Here is a 16,406-nt window from a genome sequence, read left to right on the forward strand (position 1 = left end):
TATTTTCAAAAGATTTTTGTAAAAAAAATCTGTCTTTTCGGAAAAATATGAAAGAAAAATTTCAAAAACATCCAATATTCGAAAAATCCAATCCAAAAACATCCAAAACATCGATGTTCCAAAAACAAAATCAAAAAAATCAGGAGATATCCATTGAGAAGAAATATAAGTAGAGGGCGAAAGCCCATTCACGCGGTCTTCCGAACAGGTGCTCAGAGTGTTTACCACGTGACTTATATCAGCAAAGCTGCCATGTTTGGCAGTTATCTTACGCACTTCGTAATTTGGCGAGTTCGTAATCGCACAATGTCAGACATTTTGTCCGAGGAGCTTTTTGTCGTGGTATGCCGAGTATCTTCAGGAAGTGGATAAAAACTATGAAAGACGATTAATTATAGAATGAAAAAACAATTTCGGAATTAATTGAAAAATATTTTGGATTTAATGAAAGAATTCTAGAACAAATTGATGAAAATTCAGAATGTCTGAAAGAAATAATTTTAAGTTTACTGGTTTTTAAAATAATATTTCAGAAGTTAAAATCTTATCCTAATTTACAATAATGTTTTTGTCCTGAAAATATTTTCTCCTTTTTTTCTTACATATGAGATTTCCCCCAATCATAATGTTAAATTATTTTAAGTGGATACTGTTAATTAGTTTGTATTGGTTAAAAAGTCGAATAGAAAGTTAAATTAAAACCTTCACAGATTAAGTTTACAAAGATTAAGTTACATTAAGTAAACTTTGAATACTTATGAAGCATAAAACCTCAAGAGTGATATAATAAAGCAAACATACATATATATATATATATATATTAATATAATATTTATATGTTATGTTATATTATATTATATCTTTATTAGATATTGCGTGCGTGTGGCACCAACTTTTATTTCACAAATAATCATCCATTCAAAATTCAACTCAAAAATTTTCAAAAGTCAAACAAATATCAAATTAATTTATACAAAAACAATATCAAATTAAAAATATCAAATTGTTTATTCAATAGTTTTGATGATATATGATGCAAATAACTGATGTATAAACACGATGTGATGTAAATAAGATGCAAATAAACACTATGCTGGGAATACGATGCATAAACACGATGGGAATAACTGTGATGTATGAACACAATGCTGCGAATAAATAAATGCTTGAAATATGGTTTCATGTTCCATATTGTGGCTCCATATTTTTTGGTTGTTGCAAAATTACAGCTGATGCTATCAATAGTCATAGAGACTACTTCCACACCAGCCTCTTGAACAGATTTCAAACATTCATTCATCAGGTTGTCCATCTGATACCACTTTTGCATTGCCGATGGGTGTGACAAGCATTTTTTGAATGCCTTCCTCATGAAGTTATAAGCCTTGCTTGAATAAAACTAACGTTAAGGCAAAGGCTCCAAACTCTTGTGGATATTTTTCCATTTTTGAGCTTTCGTAAGCTCTTCTGCTGGACTAGGCAATGAAAACTATAAGAAAGGTGAAAACGACTATCAGAAAAAACAAGTACCTAATAAAGGAGCGGTTTATTTACAATAACAAGCGGATGTTTATTTTCAACAACAAGCGGATGTTTATTTACAACAACAAGCGGATGTTTATTTACAATGACAAGCGGATGTTTATTTACAATGACAAGCGGATGTTTATTTACAATAACAAGCGGATGTTTATTTTCAACATTTCAGGAATTGGTTTTGAAAATTTTTATATGGCACTGAACTATGTGTATGCAACATATACAGTTGTATGTTGTATACAATCAAATAGCAAAATGCCACAAGTCAATTTTCCCAAAAAATTGATTTGTTCGCATTCTGGAGTCTCGTTCATCAAAATTTTGTCTATCTTTCGGTTTATGAGAAACCAACGAAGGCAAATTGCAATAAGTCAAAAAGCCACAGTATCACATTTTTACAAAATATTGTTTACAAATTTGCCCTCATGAAATTTTGAAAAAGTGACATTTTGCCATCTGAGCACAGAAATGAGAACATTGAAAAAAAATTTACTGTGGACATACATAAAATATAAATGATAAACAAAAAAAAAAAATTAATTGCACATATACCTTCAATACTTGTATAGTGATTTCAGAAATTTTTAATTGCCTCTTTTTTCATTCATATTTGCAGTCTTGCACGAATAATTACCATGTTTTACAAAGTCGGTAAAAATAATATTCAGGAAAAAAATTTAACGTACGAACTTTTGAGAATTAGATTTCTTTCCATTTCATTAGGCCAATAATTTTTTTTGTTTCAAATCTAAAACTTTACTTCTCTTTGACATTTTCAAGAAAAGTCTACACACAATCAAGATGTGTTCTGGCATTTGTGCATTACTCACAACTCAGCTAAAAACTACTGACATGACCATACATGCAACAAGAGATTTGCAAGCACTGTTGACCAAGTTGATTGTCATTGGTTAGTTTATTTACAAAACTAGAGAAGGAAAGTAGGAAATATAAAAAAACATGTCTTAAATATATGCCGTACATAAATTCTTCACTCTGATAATGAATTTAATTAATTTAAAACCAAAAACTTCGGCTTACAGGAAGAAAAGTTCAACTCAAGCAGATATTTGAGTCATCAGAGTTCAACTGATAGAAAATTGACTGTAGGTCTATATACATAGAATAACATCATGAAAAATGCAACCATACCTCTAACATATTAGAAGCAGCATCAGAGATTGAAGACTTTTCCTCATGATTTCCAGCATGTCTTGAAAAAAACTGACTTTTATCTCGACTTTCTTCTTTTTTTTCTGCCCAATATTGCAATTTAGCTATTATTAGCTTATCCTGTGGTTAGCTATTTTCAAAGCTTCAGTAGCTTTTGGGCAGAGGACTTGATACCATCAGAATCAAAATCTCCAAGGTAGTATTTCTTTTTGTTTTTGGCAACTGCAAAATATGTTAACAGTAAAATTAGTGACAAGCATCAGTTTCACGTCAATCAACATAAAAACATAACAAAGTTTTGTGTTAAGAGAAACATGTCGAGTTTTCACATCTGCATTTTGAGATATTTTTCTTATGACAGACTAGAATCAAATTCATCTATGAAAAAATAGTTTATGCTCAGGGACGCCGGAACATATATGCTGGTGTTGCTAAAGCAATACCAATCATTTGAATGGTATTGCTGAGCAATACCAAACACCATTTGAACATAGCTCAAATATTTCACTGAAAGCGCTTTTTTTTTAATTAAAATTTTTGAAGACATATCCGTGGGACCCTTTCCTTGTAAGGAGTTGCATTGCTGTAGCTCTTTTTTTTTACAAGACATTTCAGGTCCAAGGGACTTTCTCATACACCCTATATGTACATTAAGCATGAGAATAAAAGGAGCATCATAGAATCTCAATACCACAACGGTAGTCATAGCAATAGACTGGAGACAGTACATTTCATCGCTGATTTCAGACGGATCTCAATCCTTTGAGTGGCATCAACAAGATATCTCGCCTCCTTATTTTGGCATTGGCAAGCCCAAATATTTTGTAAAGTTAATCCCTCTCTCAGTGGAACACTTTCGAAACCTATTCCAATGGTTCACAGACTTTTGTCAACCACTGCTCCCTTGCCTAATTCATGATTCGTCAGCGGCTCTTCAGGATATATTAATAGATATTTTCCCGTATAAAAGAACTTTTTCAAAGCATAAACAAATCACTATCTCAAGCTCGCCACGACACCCTACATAAAGGTTGGCGATGCCCCTAGAAACAGCGACGCATACTTTGAAAAAGCTGATCTATACCCATTACTTTTCGTTACTTTATATACTCATTTACTGCTGAAAATGATAAGGAAGCTTATTGCTATTATGCCGTGTAAAGGGTTAAAAGACACCAATCAATAGTCTCATCGATGTAGTTAAAAAGTACAAAAAAAAAAAAAGTCGCTGAGAAAATAAAACTTGTTAAATAAAACAAAAAAAAATAATAAATGCAATAACGGCATAGCTTTGTCATCTGACGTCTGTACCGAAAAAAAAAAAATATCATACTACAGAATCGTTTATTCCCGTGCTATTATCAAAATTAAAATTCAAAACTCAACATAAGTTTAAATAAACAAATACAGACATAGAAACATGTATTAAAAAAACATCTTCGTGAAACGAGATGCTATGTATTGAGATTCAAAGACGAAGGAGAATTGGTTCGACGTTTGTTTTTCCATTTTTCACGACTTCTGGTAGTGTGAGGAATAATTTGAGGAAAAAAAAATACATAAATGACTTCAAATATATATAAAAAGAAAAGATACACAACATTTTAATCCTCACCATGAAGTTATCGTCTAAAACAGTGTTTCTCAACCAACGGGTATATTCATTAACTTCCATTTTTCAAGCATTTCCACGAATAACTAATTGGCTTATTTTACTATTATGGTACATATTATTTTAATTTCTCAGTCTAAAAATCATACAAGGGGAAAGATGAAAAACCCTCCTAGAGTTCCAGAACAAAGGCTTCCAGCCGCAATTGTAAATTATAAGAATTTGGAGGACCTTTCCCTTATCGCACTGAAAATCCTTCGTTTTGTTGCAAGGCCTCAAGGAAGGGAAACATGTGTCTGGTCCTCTCGTCCCCCTCGAAACCAGCATTTTTAATTGTTTTTTTTTCTTCTCATATTTTTGAGTATCCGTCTTCATGAGACACAAACAACACAGCAGGGGTGGGAAATGTTTTTCCATATTCTCCTTCCCTTTTCCCCGGCAATACCCTACTGCTTCAGGCTCTCTGTTCACAACCAGATGACCGTGTTGTTTGCGTGTTCACAGTTTGCCATTGTCAGCACATTGGAAAATGCCATGAGAAAACTCGGTATCCCACGTTCCTTGGAGACTGGAAAAACATCTGCGCTACTCGCCAGTGACCAAGCTGCATAACTTCAAAGGGGAATAAGCTTTTTTTCCTCGGAACCAAATACTTCTATAGGAAGAGGAAAAAATCGTTTTGCAGACTCATTCAACACATGCGTTCAATTAACAATATTGAAGATGTCGGTCTTTTTTTACTCAGCAAAAAGAGAGCCGCTGATAGCATACAATTAGTGTGCGGCTAAAATTCCCTGGCTTTTTCCTTCAATAGATATACAGATATCTACCACATGAGGGGGAAAAATCGTTTCTGCTGTACAGCAATGCTGGGCCACAACTGGATGCTTGGTCACCCGGGGCAAGCGCGCTTTTTGACGCCTCCTTGTAATGTTGAAGGCGAGGTTTCAGAATGAAATTTGCACCCCTTCGGGGTCTAGCGCAAAATTATTGTGCAGATGTCGACGCCCGATTTCCGTACGGTAAAGTTCGGCATTTGACCCAAGGGTAGGACCGACATGGGAACAGCCCTGGGGCCTGGGACAATTACCATAATTTTTTGGGGTTTTTTTCAAGCTGTAAATTCATTACACAAGAGCCCGTGAAAAGTTTTGCTTGGGAAGGGGGGGGGGGGCAGATGCGGATTAAAGTCAGTTGAGGCACCTGACGCAAAAGAAAAAAGTGTAACGTTAGGGTTTTATTAAACTATTTGAGGCTTTCATGAATTCTGAAATTACTTCTTGCATTAATTCTGAAGTTTCATAAATTCTGGAATTATTTCTTTCAATAATTCTGAACTTTCCCCCCGTAAATTCTTAATTTTTATTCTGTGTGGTGCAGGAATTATTTTTCATTCATCAAGTCCAAAATTTTTATCAGTTTCAGGATTTTTTATTTTCTCTGATTATTTTAAAATTACCTTCAGTGCTGAGTTTCGCCAGTTTTTGTGTTAATCTATTGAATTGTGTATTTAACATTTTATGTATGGATATTTCACAGCCTTCTTGCATATTTTGAAATAATGGATGCCGATTCCTCAGGAGCGTAGCCAGAATTTCTTTCGGGGGGGGGGGAACCAAAGTGATAGAACAATAGATTTGGCCATCTTTTCCCCTTTTTTCGGTCATTTCGAGAGGGGACCAGACCCATAAGTCCCCCCCCCCCGCACTACGCCCTTGCGATTCCCACCCCCAATATATACAATCGGCCAAATATTTTTCGTGTCCGAAACTATTGAGACGCACCGGGCCCCTTAGGTAAAGGGTCATTCAAATATTACGTCAGCATCGATGGTGGAGGGGGTTCCCGATTTGCTGACTTTTGATGACAAGGGGGAGGGGGGTTTGGATGATGCTTTTGTCATCAACCACCCTTTATGACAATATGAAATATTTTTAATGGCATCTTACTCGGTCCGTCAAAAACGAAAAAACCTTTGGATATATTGTGGGCACGTGAACTAACATTCTCCCTATTGATAAATCCCCTACAGAGCCACTTTAATGATCTCTAAATGTTTCACGGATCCTTCAAGTGCTCAGGAAATGTGTCCGGGCTGCTTAAGTGCTCTGGAACTGTGCAACGCATCACTCAAGTGATTCGTAATTATGCCACGGACATGGCCCCCACATCTTGAAGCAGGGCCCCTAGTTTGGGATCTTCCACGGGCCCCTTTATGATAAATTTATAGCGTGAAAAAGAAAAAAATGATGAAAATCATCCAGGGCTGGACTTTGTCAGCCCACCCATTGTGATGGCCATGGCCACGGATCACTTAAATAATCTGGCAATGTTCCGCGGGTAATTTGAGGGATGTAGAACTGCACTGGGGGTCGCTTAAGTGATCTAAAATTGTACCACATGTCACTCAAGGGATCTCTAAATGTGCCACAAGCTTACTTCAGTGATCTGAAAATGTGCCATGGGCCACTTGAATGTTCTGGAATTGTGCCACGGGTTATTTAAGCGATCTGTAAAAGCGCCGCTTAGTTCATTTTCACAAAATTGTGTTGGGGGCAAGCCACATCAGATAACCTTCATGTCCACATTTGGTCCGGGGTTTACCATATATGGCTTAAAAGTGTGGGTCGCAATGAATTTCTTAAATTTTGAGTTCTTACCCTTCAAATAGCATTGAAATTAACAGAAATTGATTATAACAACATATAAAGGTATTTTCTTTTGAAATTATAATTTTGTTTTTAATGTTTTTTTTTACATTAAAAAATATTTTTTTTCGTCTGGGGGCGCACGAGTCCCCTTGGCCCCCCCCTCCTGCGTACGTTTCTGATCCCAACAACATGCGTTAGAAGGTGGTGGCAGTGCTGATGAAATTTTGCTGACAAGGGGGAGGGGTTTCGGAGTTTTGCTGACGGGGGGGGGGTCATAAATGGCTAAAATTTACTCTGACGTAATACTTGAACGGTCCCCAAGGGCGGGAGTGCCGTCAAAAGAATGGGCACACCTCGGAGGTCCAAGAGAAGAAACCTCGCAAAAATTAGATCTGGTTGAAACTTTCGATAATTTGCCTAATAGGGCCTCAAAAAAATCCCTTGGCCTGGGGGCCCGTCAGAGATCCCAGCGCAGGCAGCGTTGGAGGATCTGTGGGGCCTCTTACACTTATATTATGTCAGAGGATCTCAAACTTTTTCGATCCGCGGCACCTCTTTTCCTAATCAACACATATCCGCGGCTCCCCAGAGCAGTTCAACGGTCTCTTCGGGAAACCTTTGCAGGGTGCTGCGGCACACAGTTCGAGAACCCATGCATTATGTATTTGTATCACTTTCTGTTTTTAATGTAAGCTTCCCCAATATTCTGAAACCACTTTACTCAAATGACCCGCAACGTTACTGTGTGGTGATGGTTGTCAATTTAAATTATCGGGGAACTTGAAATGCGAATTCAACTAAATCATCAACAATACAATCATTGATTAAAAACTGTAAAATGCATACAATAGAACTATTCGATTTCAGAATACGCATTAGCATGGTTTTAAAGAATTGATCAAAGCCATCATTGTGTGTGTGACTGATGATTAAACCCATTTTCTACCATTTAATCGGTTTATAATAGAATTTCACAGTTTTATGTGAATATTATGAGGGGGGAGGGGGCACAGTTCATCTGTCCCAGAGACATTTTGAATTCATTACCTTCAAAAAACATTTTTAAATTAACAGAAATATAGCACATAAAGGAATTTTCGTTCAATATTTGAATTTATTGAAAAATAATTTTAATTTTTGATTGTCTTGGTCAGGGCCAAGCGATTTTTCTGAGATTCTACCCGGCAAATTCTCGAAAATTGTAACTGGTTCTCATTTTTGTGAGACCCGCGTTCTCTTGAGGCTCAGGTGGGCCCATGCGTTAAGACGTACTGGTCTTGGGGCAGACACGGGACCCCTATACCCCTCCTGCATAGGTTTGCTACATTTTACTGTAGTAAAAATCTTACCACTACTACAAAAAGTAGAAGAACGGGTCATCGCTAAAAATCAAATAGATTCGAAAAAAACTGACAGTCTACTTCAAAAAAAGGGACGTATGGTCATGCGAAAATGTATGCAAATATTATTACCTGTACAAAGAAATGACTCGCATACTTTCAGCAACACCAACCATTTCTGACTTCCGGCGTACCTGTTTATGCTGGATTACAACAGAAAACTAAATGTGTTTTGTTACCTGCATTACTCGTACTAGGCACATTGAATTTTCATCACTTTTTCGCTTCTTTGGTGGCTTTCTAACAAGCTTTTTTGAGACATGAACTTCTCCCGATCAAAACTGTCTTCTGTAAAATGCTTGGAGCAAATTTTGGAGTAATCAGAGGCCTTCTCTCCAAAGATAGATTTCCCAAAGCTGCCTTCTTTCATGATCTTTAGGAAAACTGAAAATGAAAAATATTTGTGTCAGTTCAAGGCAAAAAAACCGAGACTATTGGAATACAAATCCGAATAACATATTGTTAAAATTGTTATAATTATTAACAAATTATGTTTTATGAGCAATATTTTTTTTTTGTCCTCCAGCTACTACTTTGAAAATTGCTTTACTGTGGCCTCTGAATCTATATTTTTATAAACCCATTTTTGACTGATTTGGATATGTTTAAAAATTTTTTCAAGTAATTTTCATAAAAATTTGTGCAAAAAGTTCATCATTTCAACTTCTTCCGGGGAAGGGGTGTAGAACATATACCTAATATATGTATATATTTAACCTTGTTTCTCCATTTCTCTATTGTACTTTATTATACTGTACGTTTATTATTTATTTACTTTTTCATTTATACTTTTTTTTTTTTTTTATTTATTTATTTTCACTTACTCTTACTTTTTACATTTTTGTAAAAGCTGGGGGTGGTGAAATCGCCCTCTCCAAGAAATTATCATTTTAGGAAATAGAAAAGTATGATGAAAAAAGGTCATACTATTTCAAGAAAAAGGTACAAAGAAATTCACTTTGATTTTTCAAAAACAAAATTCATATAATTTTTTCCATTTTTTTTAAACTGCTCAGGCATGTTAAGTAACCTGTAATCATATGCAAAATTTGTGTGCAATTTGGTTAAAAATCGGAAGATCTGTCAAAAATGGGTTGAGAAAATGCATCCGAGCTGCAGTAGTTGGCGAAAAATTTGGTCGACAAGAAAAACATCAACATACTTGTGGAACATAGTGACAAATAGATCAAAATTTAATTAAATTTTTATTCAAAAGTGCAGAAATATTTATAATTATTTAGTTGTTAAACTGAATTTCAATATTTATCTAAAAATTAGCAAGAATGTGGACCTTATTTAACGAAAAAACGCAAGTTTTAATGAATGCACTTTTGCATAGCAAACTTAAATGACTAATATATATTTGAAAAAATTAAAATAAAGAACGATTTTACGTACCTGTGAAACGTTCTTCGTCCCCCTTCCACACTCTTCTCATCACAAGCGTAAGCACAGCACATTAGCACCATTATTAACAAAAATAACACGCGAGAGCAGATGACGCTTCCTAGAGTCTAGGGTAAACACATAGAAAATGGTCGCGGGAGGGGGAAGATCGTTTATAAGTCACGTGACCTTTACTGTCTGCACCCGAAAAATAGGGTTTCCCTCACTCTACCTTATTTCTCCTCTAAGGAGATATCAAAGACTTTGCAAGTAGAAAAAAAGGGGAGGGGTGGGGTGGAGACTTTCAAAAGGTTTACGGAAAATTCACCGACCAACAATTCACCGCCATGCAATTCACCACTAGGAAAATTCACCGACCAACAATTCACCGACGACATTTCGATGCGAGTCAGTTAGCGAGGGAATGAGTGATTGAGTTACTGAGTGAGTGACCCAGTGAGTGACCGAGTGAGTGAGTGACTGAATGAGTGACCCAGTGAGTGACTGAGTGACCGAGTGAGTGACCCAGTGAGTGACTGAGTCAGTAAGTGATTCAGTGAGCGAGTGGGTTACTGATTCAATGAGCGAGTAAGTCAGTCCGTGAATGAGTGACCCAGTGAGTGACTGAGTGACCGAGTGAGTAAGTGATTCAGTGAGCGAATGGGTTACTGATTCAATGAGCGAGTAAGTCAGTCCGTGAGTGAGTGGGCGAGCGAGCTGCTAAGTGAGTGAGCGATCTAGTGAGTGAGTGATCTATTGAGTGAGTAAGTGCCATGTCCTAAAGATATGGCGGAAAGTTTAAATAATGACTTTATGAGAAGAAATTCAGATGATATGGATTCGGGTTGCTGTATTTCTGAAATATATGACATCCATATTTATTGTGGGCATCTTTTTCTCAGCCATCTCGCTGGGCATTTTGCCTGTTGTGGCCTTGTATTTGTATAAATTACAAATTGCTGTTGCCCAATACGAGATAGTATATTCAACAAAATTCCATTAACTCTGTTTTACTCAGAAACTTCTAATGAAATGTTAAAAGGGATAATAACAGAATTAAAAGATAATAAAGTAAGTGGATACGCGATGAATTAACTTCCTAAAAATGCTTGAAATCATCTCCTGTTATCACTTTCATGTTATAAAAAACATCGCTAATCATCAGTAACCAATGGACTTTTTTTTATGCTGAACTAGCTGTTACCCGCGATTTCACGTGATGAACTTTCAGAAATCCCGCCTTAGTGCGTATCTATATGTACTCTATATTTACTATATACGTATATATATATACTTCCTATGCAACGGAAATTAGTGACGATTTTTTTATTACGGGAGTCGGTGACGTTTTTTGAGTGATGGAAATCTGTTACGTTTTTGTGTTAAAATTTTCGTTAAAAATCGTTAAAAATTTTCGTGGCCACTCACAGGGGGTATGTCCGACAAGCCTTCAGGTCGGAGCCCCATGGAGTTGGCAGGTTTCATTTCGGGTGTCCCTGGATGAATCTCATTGATTTTTGTTGTTTAACATTGTAAAATTTGCAACACATCGGTAGCCCGAGATAAATTCAGTCAGGGCCCCCACTAAAATTCAACGAATTGGAGTTTGGGGACCCCCATGGGGAAGTATTCTGGGGTTACTTGATGAATTACATTTGTTTTTTGTTGCTTTATTATTATAAAATTCGCTTCTTCAGTAAGCTGGTGCTTTCACGTGTCACTTTCCATAGCACGCTGATGAAGTGGGACGAAATAAACAAGATATGTTGTGAAGAGGAAAGGGGGGGGGTTGGCCGCCAAAGGTGGTAGGGGGGCAGAGCCCCTAGTACTGTATATAAAATAACATGTCCTGACTGATTCATCATCGCCGAGCCAAAACCGCTGAAGCTGTAAATATCAAATTTTGTGAATAGTTTTTTTCACGACGTAAAGACTCACTAAGAATATATGGGTTTTCCATATTCGACAACCTAAGGACGTCATAAGGGGGGGGGGGGATCAACGTTGAAATCAAGCCGAACCGAAACAGCTGAAGCTATAAATATGACATTAGATCAATATTGTAATATAGACTCACTGAGAAGGGATTTTTCCAAATTCAACACCCTAAGGGGGTTTTAAAAGTTATATGGAGCAATCAGCACTGAGCCGAAGTCGCTTAAGCCATAAATATGAAATTTAGTTAGTATTATATTTTATAATGTACATACACACTAAGACAGAATTTCTGAAAGTTCATCTCCCATGGGAGTTATGAGGTGAGAGTAATTTTGAGATTGCAAAATCCACGCGAGCGAAGCCGCGGATAACAACTGGTAAAAAAATATAATGCTTACTAAATTTGATATTTATGGCTTCAGGGATTTCGGCTCAGTGATGATTACTCCATATAACCTTTGAACCCCCCCCCCCTTTATTAGGGGGGTTCAATTATGACATTTGACTTACAGTCTTAGACTTAAAACGAACATTCGTTTATGTTGATTTAAATATTCTAACAAATAAAAACACTTCTCAGCAGGCAATGTACTATATTGGTTTAAAACATATTACTACAATAGGAAACAAGCTGTGCCATAATAAATGGTAAAATCAGCATATTTGAAATATAATGAAATGAGTCCCACAAGGATCGGCCCTTGCTTGGGTGATAATTATTTCTAGTTTATATTAATGATTTATGTAAAATGAAGTAGAACGGTAAAATAATTTCATTCGCAGGTGACACAAGTCTATATATTGAAGATGGGGGTGGATTTAGAGCTCGCTGTTGGTAGGGGTGATTTTACAAATCTTTAAAAATCTAGTCTAAGCATCGGTGACCAGATGCCCTGCATTTTGTCTCGTATTTTCCGTGACAGTCCGGTTTTTCTGTTTTTTCTTCTCCACCCAGACTTATTGAAAAATGTCACGGTTTTACTCGTTTATAGTCGAAGTTTTCTTGAATTTGTTGTTGCAATATTACCATATAGTAGTTCCGAAAATTTCATAAAATATCGCATTTCGTTTGAGGGGAAATCTAAGGAGGACACCTACATCCAGCAGTGGATTGAAATTGGTTGTTGATGATGCCACACCAATTAAAACCAGTATTTTAAATACAGTTAAACTCGGTTATAACGACATCGAAGATTCCGCGTGATTTCGGCGTTATAACCGAGTCTGGCTGTATTGCTTTCACTTTTAGAATATTGTTCTAGAGCTCTTTTAGTTATTTTCTAACATTTACCGGTGATTATGTATGATCCCCACCTCATATTAGTTCGCTACGACGCAGTTCGTTTTGTAGAGGCCATATAATTATGTCCTACTACTGATGCTGGAAAACAAATTAATGGAATAAAGTGAATATAAAGATAAGTTTAATTTTCCCAATCAGCAAAACTGGTAAAAGAAATCCATAGCCTCATATTGTTTAAAATTATATGCGTGAGTTCAAAAATCGTATGAAATTATCTCGTTTTAAACATCCAATTCTTGGACATAAAACCTCTTGGGTGACAAATAACACATAATACATAGTGTAATCCGGGATTACACTATAAAAATTTTATAATAATAATTTTAAAAAAGCAACTAATAAATTTATCGGTTGCGTTTGCTCGAATGTCTTGCTCGCATCTGTCTTGAGTATTATATTTTATGGCCTTGCGTCTCTCTTTTTTCCTGAGTAGCATTGCAAAATCAAACTATGGATCACCTTTTTTCCTCGGTTCAATCGGTCATTTCGACTGCCCGTAAAAAGAGAAAGAGGTAGTTTTTTCCATTAGTTCCATCTATCTATTTTGGCTTATAAGTGTCACTGAATTCGAGAAACAATTATTTCCCATCTCCCCTTTCTCTGATTTGCCTGTGGCTCCCCTGTCTTACCCAGAGTCTTCGATCCTCATCTAGAAGCAAGGTTCTTTATACGTATTGAATTGATTTTTTCAGTGAATTTATAGTGAACGAAAATTTTGCAAATAAAATTGGCCTCCAGTCCACTGGCCTAGAATTTATTGAGCTCCCTGCTAATCCGACTTCTATTCAGGACTGTCTGAACATCATGGGCCCCCTAGGCAATGTGATGCTATGGTAGTCCTATACTTAGCCGGAAATAAACAGCCTATATATTTCCTACTTATTTACAAAATTTATTGTACTATACAAAATATCATAAGGGGGGGGGGGATCACTTATGGACATGAGACTCCCGAGCATGACCCTTCACAAGTGTGGGGAACCTACTGCAAAATGTAGGTGGTTTGGGCCGGACGGGTCCATGCCCTAAGACAGCTCTGGTTTTGTGGGTGAAGTTTTGTGTATACTCAACGTGTATATAGTCACTAAATATAAAAGCTTTATTTCTTCACATCTTAATTTTTCTTCTCAGCTCTCTGCAACCCTCCAAACCACCTGTCATGGCCCCCTACTAAATTTTTTTCCGAGGTCCCCCTGAAACATTCCAGTGCCACCAGGGCCGCCCCCCCTCCCCCAGTGAGAACCATTGCTTTACACGACGATTGGCCAAAACTGGCCAGTTTATTGAAAGAATTTCAATTGTTTTGTTCCATTAACAGAATAAGGGGAAAGTGTGCGCGGGAAAATATCCAAGGAAGATGTTTATAAACTGTTGACATTCTTTACTTCATTTTCAACAATAAAGACTGAAGGAACATCAAAAGTTGTTTTTTTCCCCTTTGCTCAGTGGCCATTCCACAATAGAGATCCTACGCCTCAATTTGTTCAGTAGGACCTAGACAGAGCTGCACCCATCAAAACAGGTGCGTGCCGGGTATTTCTTTCTGAAGTGAGAGAATGAGATAGCGACATGTATATATATATATATTATGCTCGTGAGGAAGCTTTTATCGATTCTGAAAACTGATAAGAATCACTGTAGTACCGACACCAGAAACAGAAGCAGGATGGAACAAGCAGAAAAGCAGAACTAATTTTTTGTCTCAATTTGTTTTCAACTAGGAAGTATAGGCGGTGCCAATTGCTAGAAGCAATGGCAAGCCCTCCAGTTACAGACTGGTCATGAATTCAAAGCTACGCCGCTGATTCAACGCTTGTCGGATTTATGGTTTGGTCGCCTGTGGCGTAAATTTTGCCGCCCTTTCTTGTCTAATTTTCTTGATTTCACATTCTTCAAATTCGTCACATTAGGCTGCAGCCCGCTAATCATTCCCCCCCCCCGCTCCTAGTAAATATGTCTCTTTCTCTAAAATCAATCTTATGGTCACTCAAATGTTTGCAGACTTTCTTGGTCATTTATTTGGTCACCTACTGCCTTGGCTCCTTGCTCTCAAGAGCACTCTTTTTATCATTCACTTGCTTGCACCCTGTTTTGGTCGCTCGCACGCTTGTACACCCTAAATCAGTGCCTCTCAACCGACGGGCCGTGATCCGGTATCAACCACTGTCATCAGTCAAACCGGGCCGTGAGTAATTTATGATTTTATTTTTTTTCCATAAATTTTCCATTGGTCGTGTTTATTTCCGGGTCTTCCACTCAAAAAAAAAAAAAAAAAAAAGATTCAACCGGGCGATATTCTAAAGGTTGAAAACCACTGCTCTAAATCGTTCTTTCGGCTCTTTAGGTCCCCCTTTTGGTAACTCACTGACCAGCTCCCTCACTTTTTCAATCACTCCCATGCTCAGACACTCTCTAAGTAAGCGTTTCTCAACCTGGACTCCGTATGCACTTCTTCACGGGGACTCCGCGGCCAATTGAGAAAATTAAAATAAATCAGAAAAATTTTTGATAAACCTTAAGATGCCTGTTTATCTCCACGATTAAAAAAGGTTGAGAACCGCTGCTCTAGGGTTTTTTTTTTTGTTACTCACTTCCTGCACACTTCATTATTCGCTATTTTGGCCACACACCAACCTACTTCTTCATACTCTAGATCAGCTGTTCTCAACTGGTGCTCCGCGGAGCCCTTGGGCACCTTGTACACTCTTCAGGGGCTCCGCGGCCGCTCGAGGAAAATGAAAAAAAACAAGTAAAATTTAAAAAAATAATAATTATAAATATTTTTAAATAGTAAAAATAAAACGATAACGATTTAATGAGATTTCTCCCCCTTTGGTAACTCACATGCTCAGAAACTCTATAGGTCTTTCTTTTTTGGTTACTCACTGATCTGTTTGCTCACTAAGGTCACTCTGATGGTCACTCACATGCTCGCAAACTCAATAGGTCACTCTTTTTGTCACTCACTGACCAAGTCCCTCAGCAGACACGTATTAATTTTATACGGCCTCCTGTAAATAAACCTTTCTGCACTATCGAAGAAGTTCAGTTGTTTGTTGAAAATCTGAATTCACAGAACCAGGGCCGCAACTAGGGGGGAGCAGGCGAATCTTGTGCCTCGGGCGCTGGACCAGAGTGTGCACAAATTTCATTCTTAAACCTGTCCTTGAACATTACAAGGGGGCGTCGAAATGCGCGCTTGCCCCGGGTGACCAATCACTTAGTTGCGGCCCTGCACAAAACGTTTTGATGTGAAATATTGTACGCAGGACACTGGCGTATGAAAGGGGGGAGGGGTTTAACCCTCCTCCTTCTCTGAGGCGTTTTTGTTTTGAGTAGAAATTAACCCTCTCTCCTCAGAAGAAAAAAAAGGTTGATGAATACACCCCTCCTTGACAAAAATT

At 37.3% G+C, this 16,406-nt stretch overlaps 1 protein-coding gene and 1 long non-coding RNA gene across 3 annotated transcripts in view; one reads left to right on the forward strand and one right to left on the reverse strand.

Annotated features, from left to right (window-relative positions):
• The window catches only part of LOC149080429 (kinesin-like protein KIF28), a 1,038,199-nt gene that overhangs the window by 128,085 nt on the left and 893,708 nt on the right, over positions 1-16,406 (forward strand). The window lies entirely within an intron of this gene.
• On the reverse strand, positions 1,038-11,897 carry LOC149080432 (uncharacterized). Its single transcript, XR_016193575.1, has 4 exons — positions 9,774-11,897; positions 8,555-8,759; positions 2,692-2,934; positions 1,038-1,489 (listed from the first exon to the last, which is right to left on the reverse strand). It is a non-coding gene; the product is annotated as an uncharacterized LOC149080432 (long non-coding RNA).

This window comes from Pholcus phalangioides, unplaced genomic scaffold (genome assembly GCF_987345545.1).
Source record: "Pholcus phalangioides strain wild (caught in Gottingen) unplaced genomic scaffold, Ppha-v1.0 ptg000011l_1, whole genome shotgun sequence".
Taxonomy (NCBI): Eukaryota; Metazoa; Arthropoda; class Arachnida; order Araneae; family Pholcidae; genus Pholcus; species Pholcus phalangioides.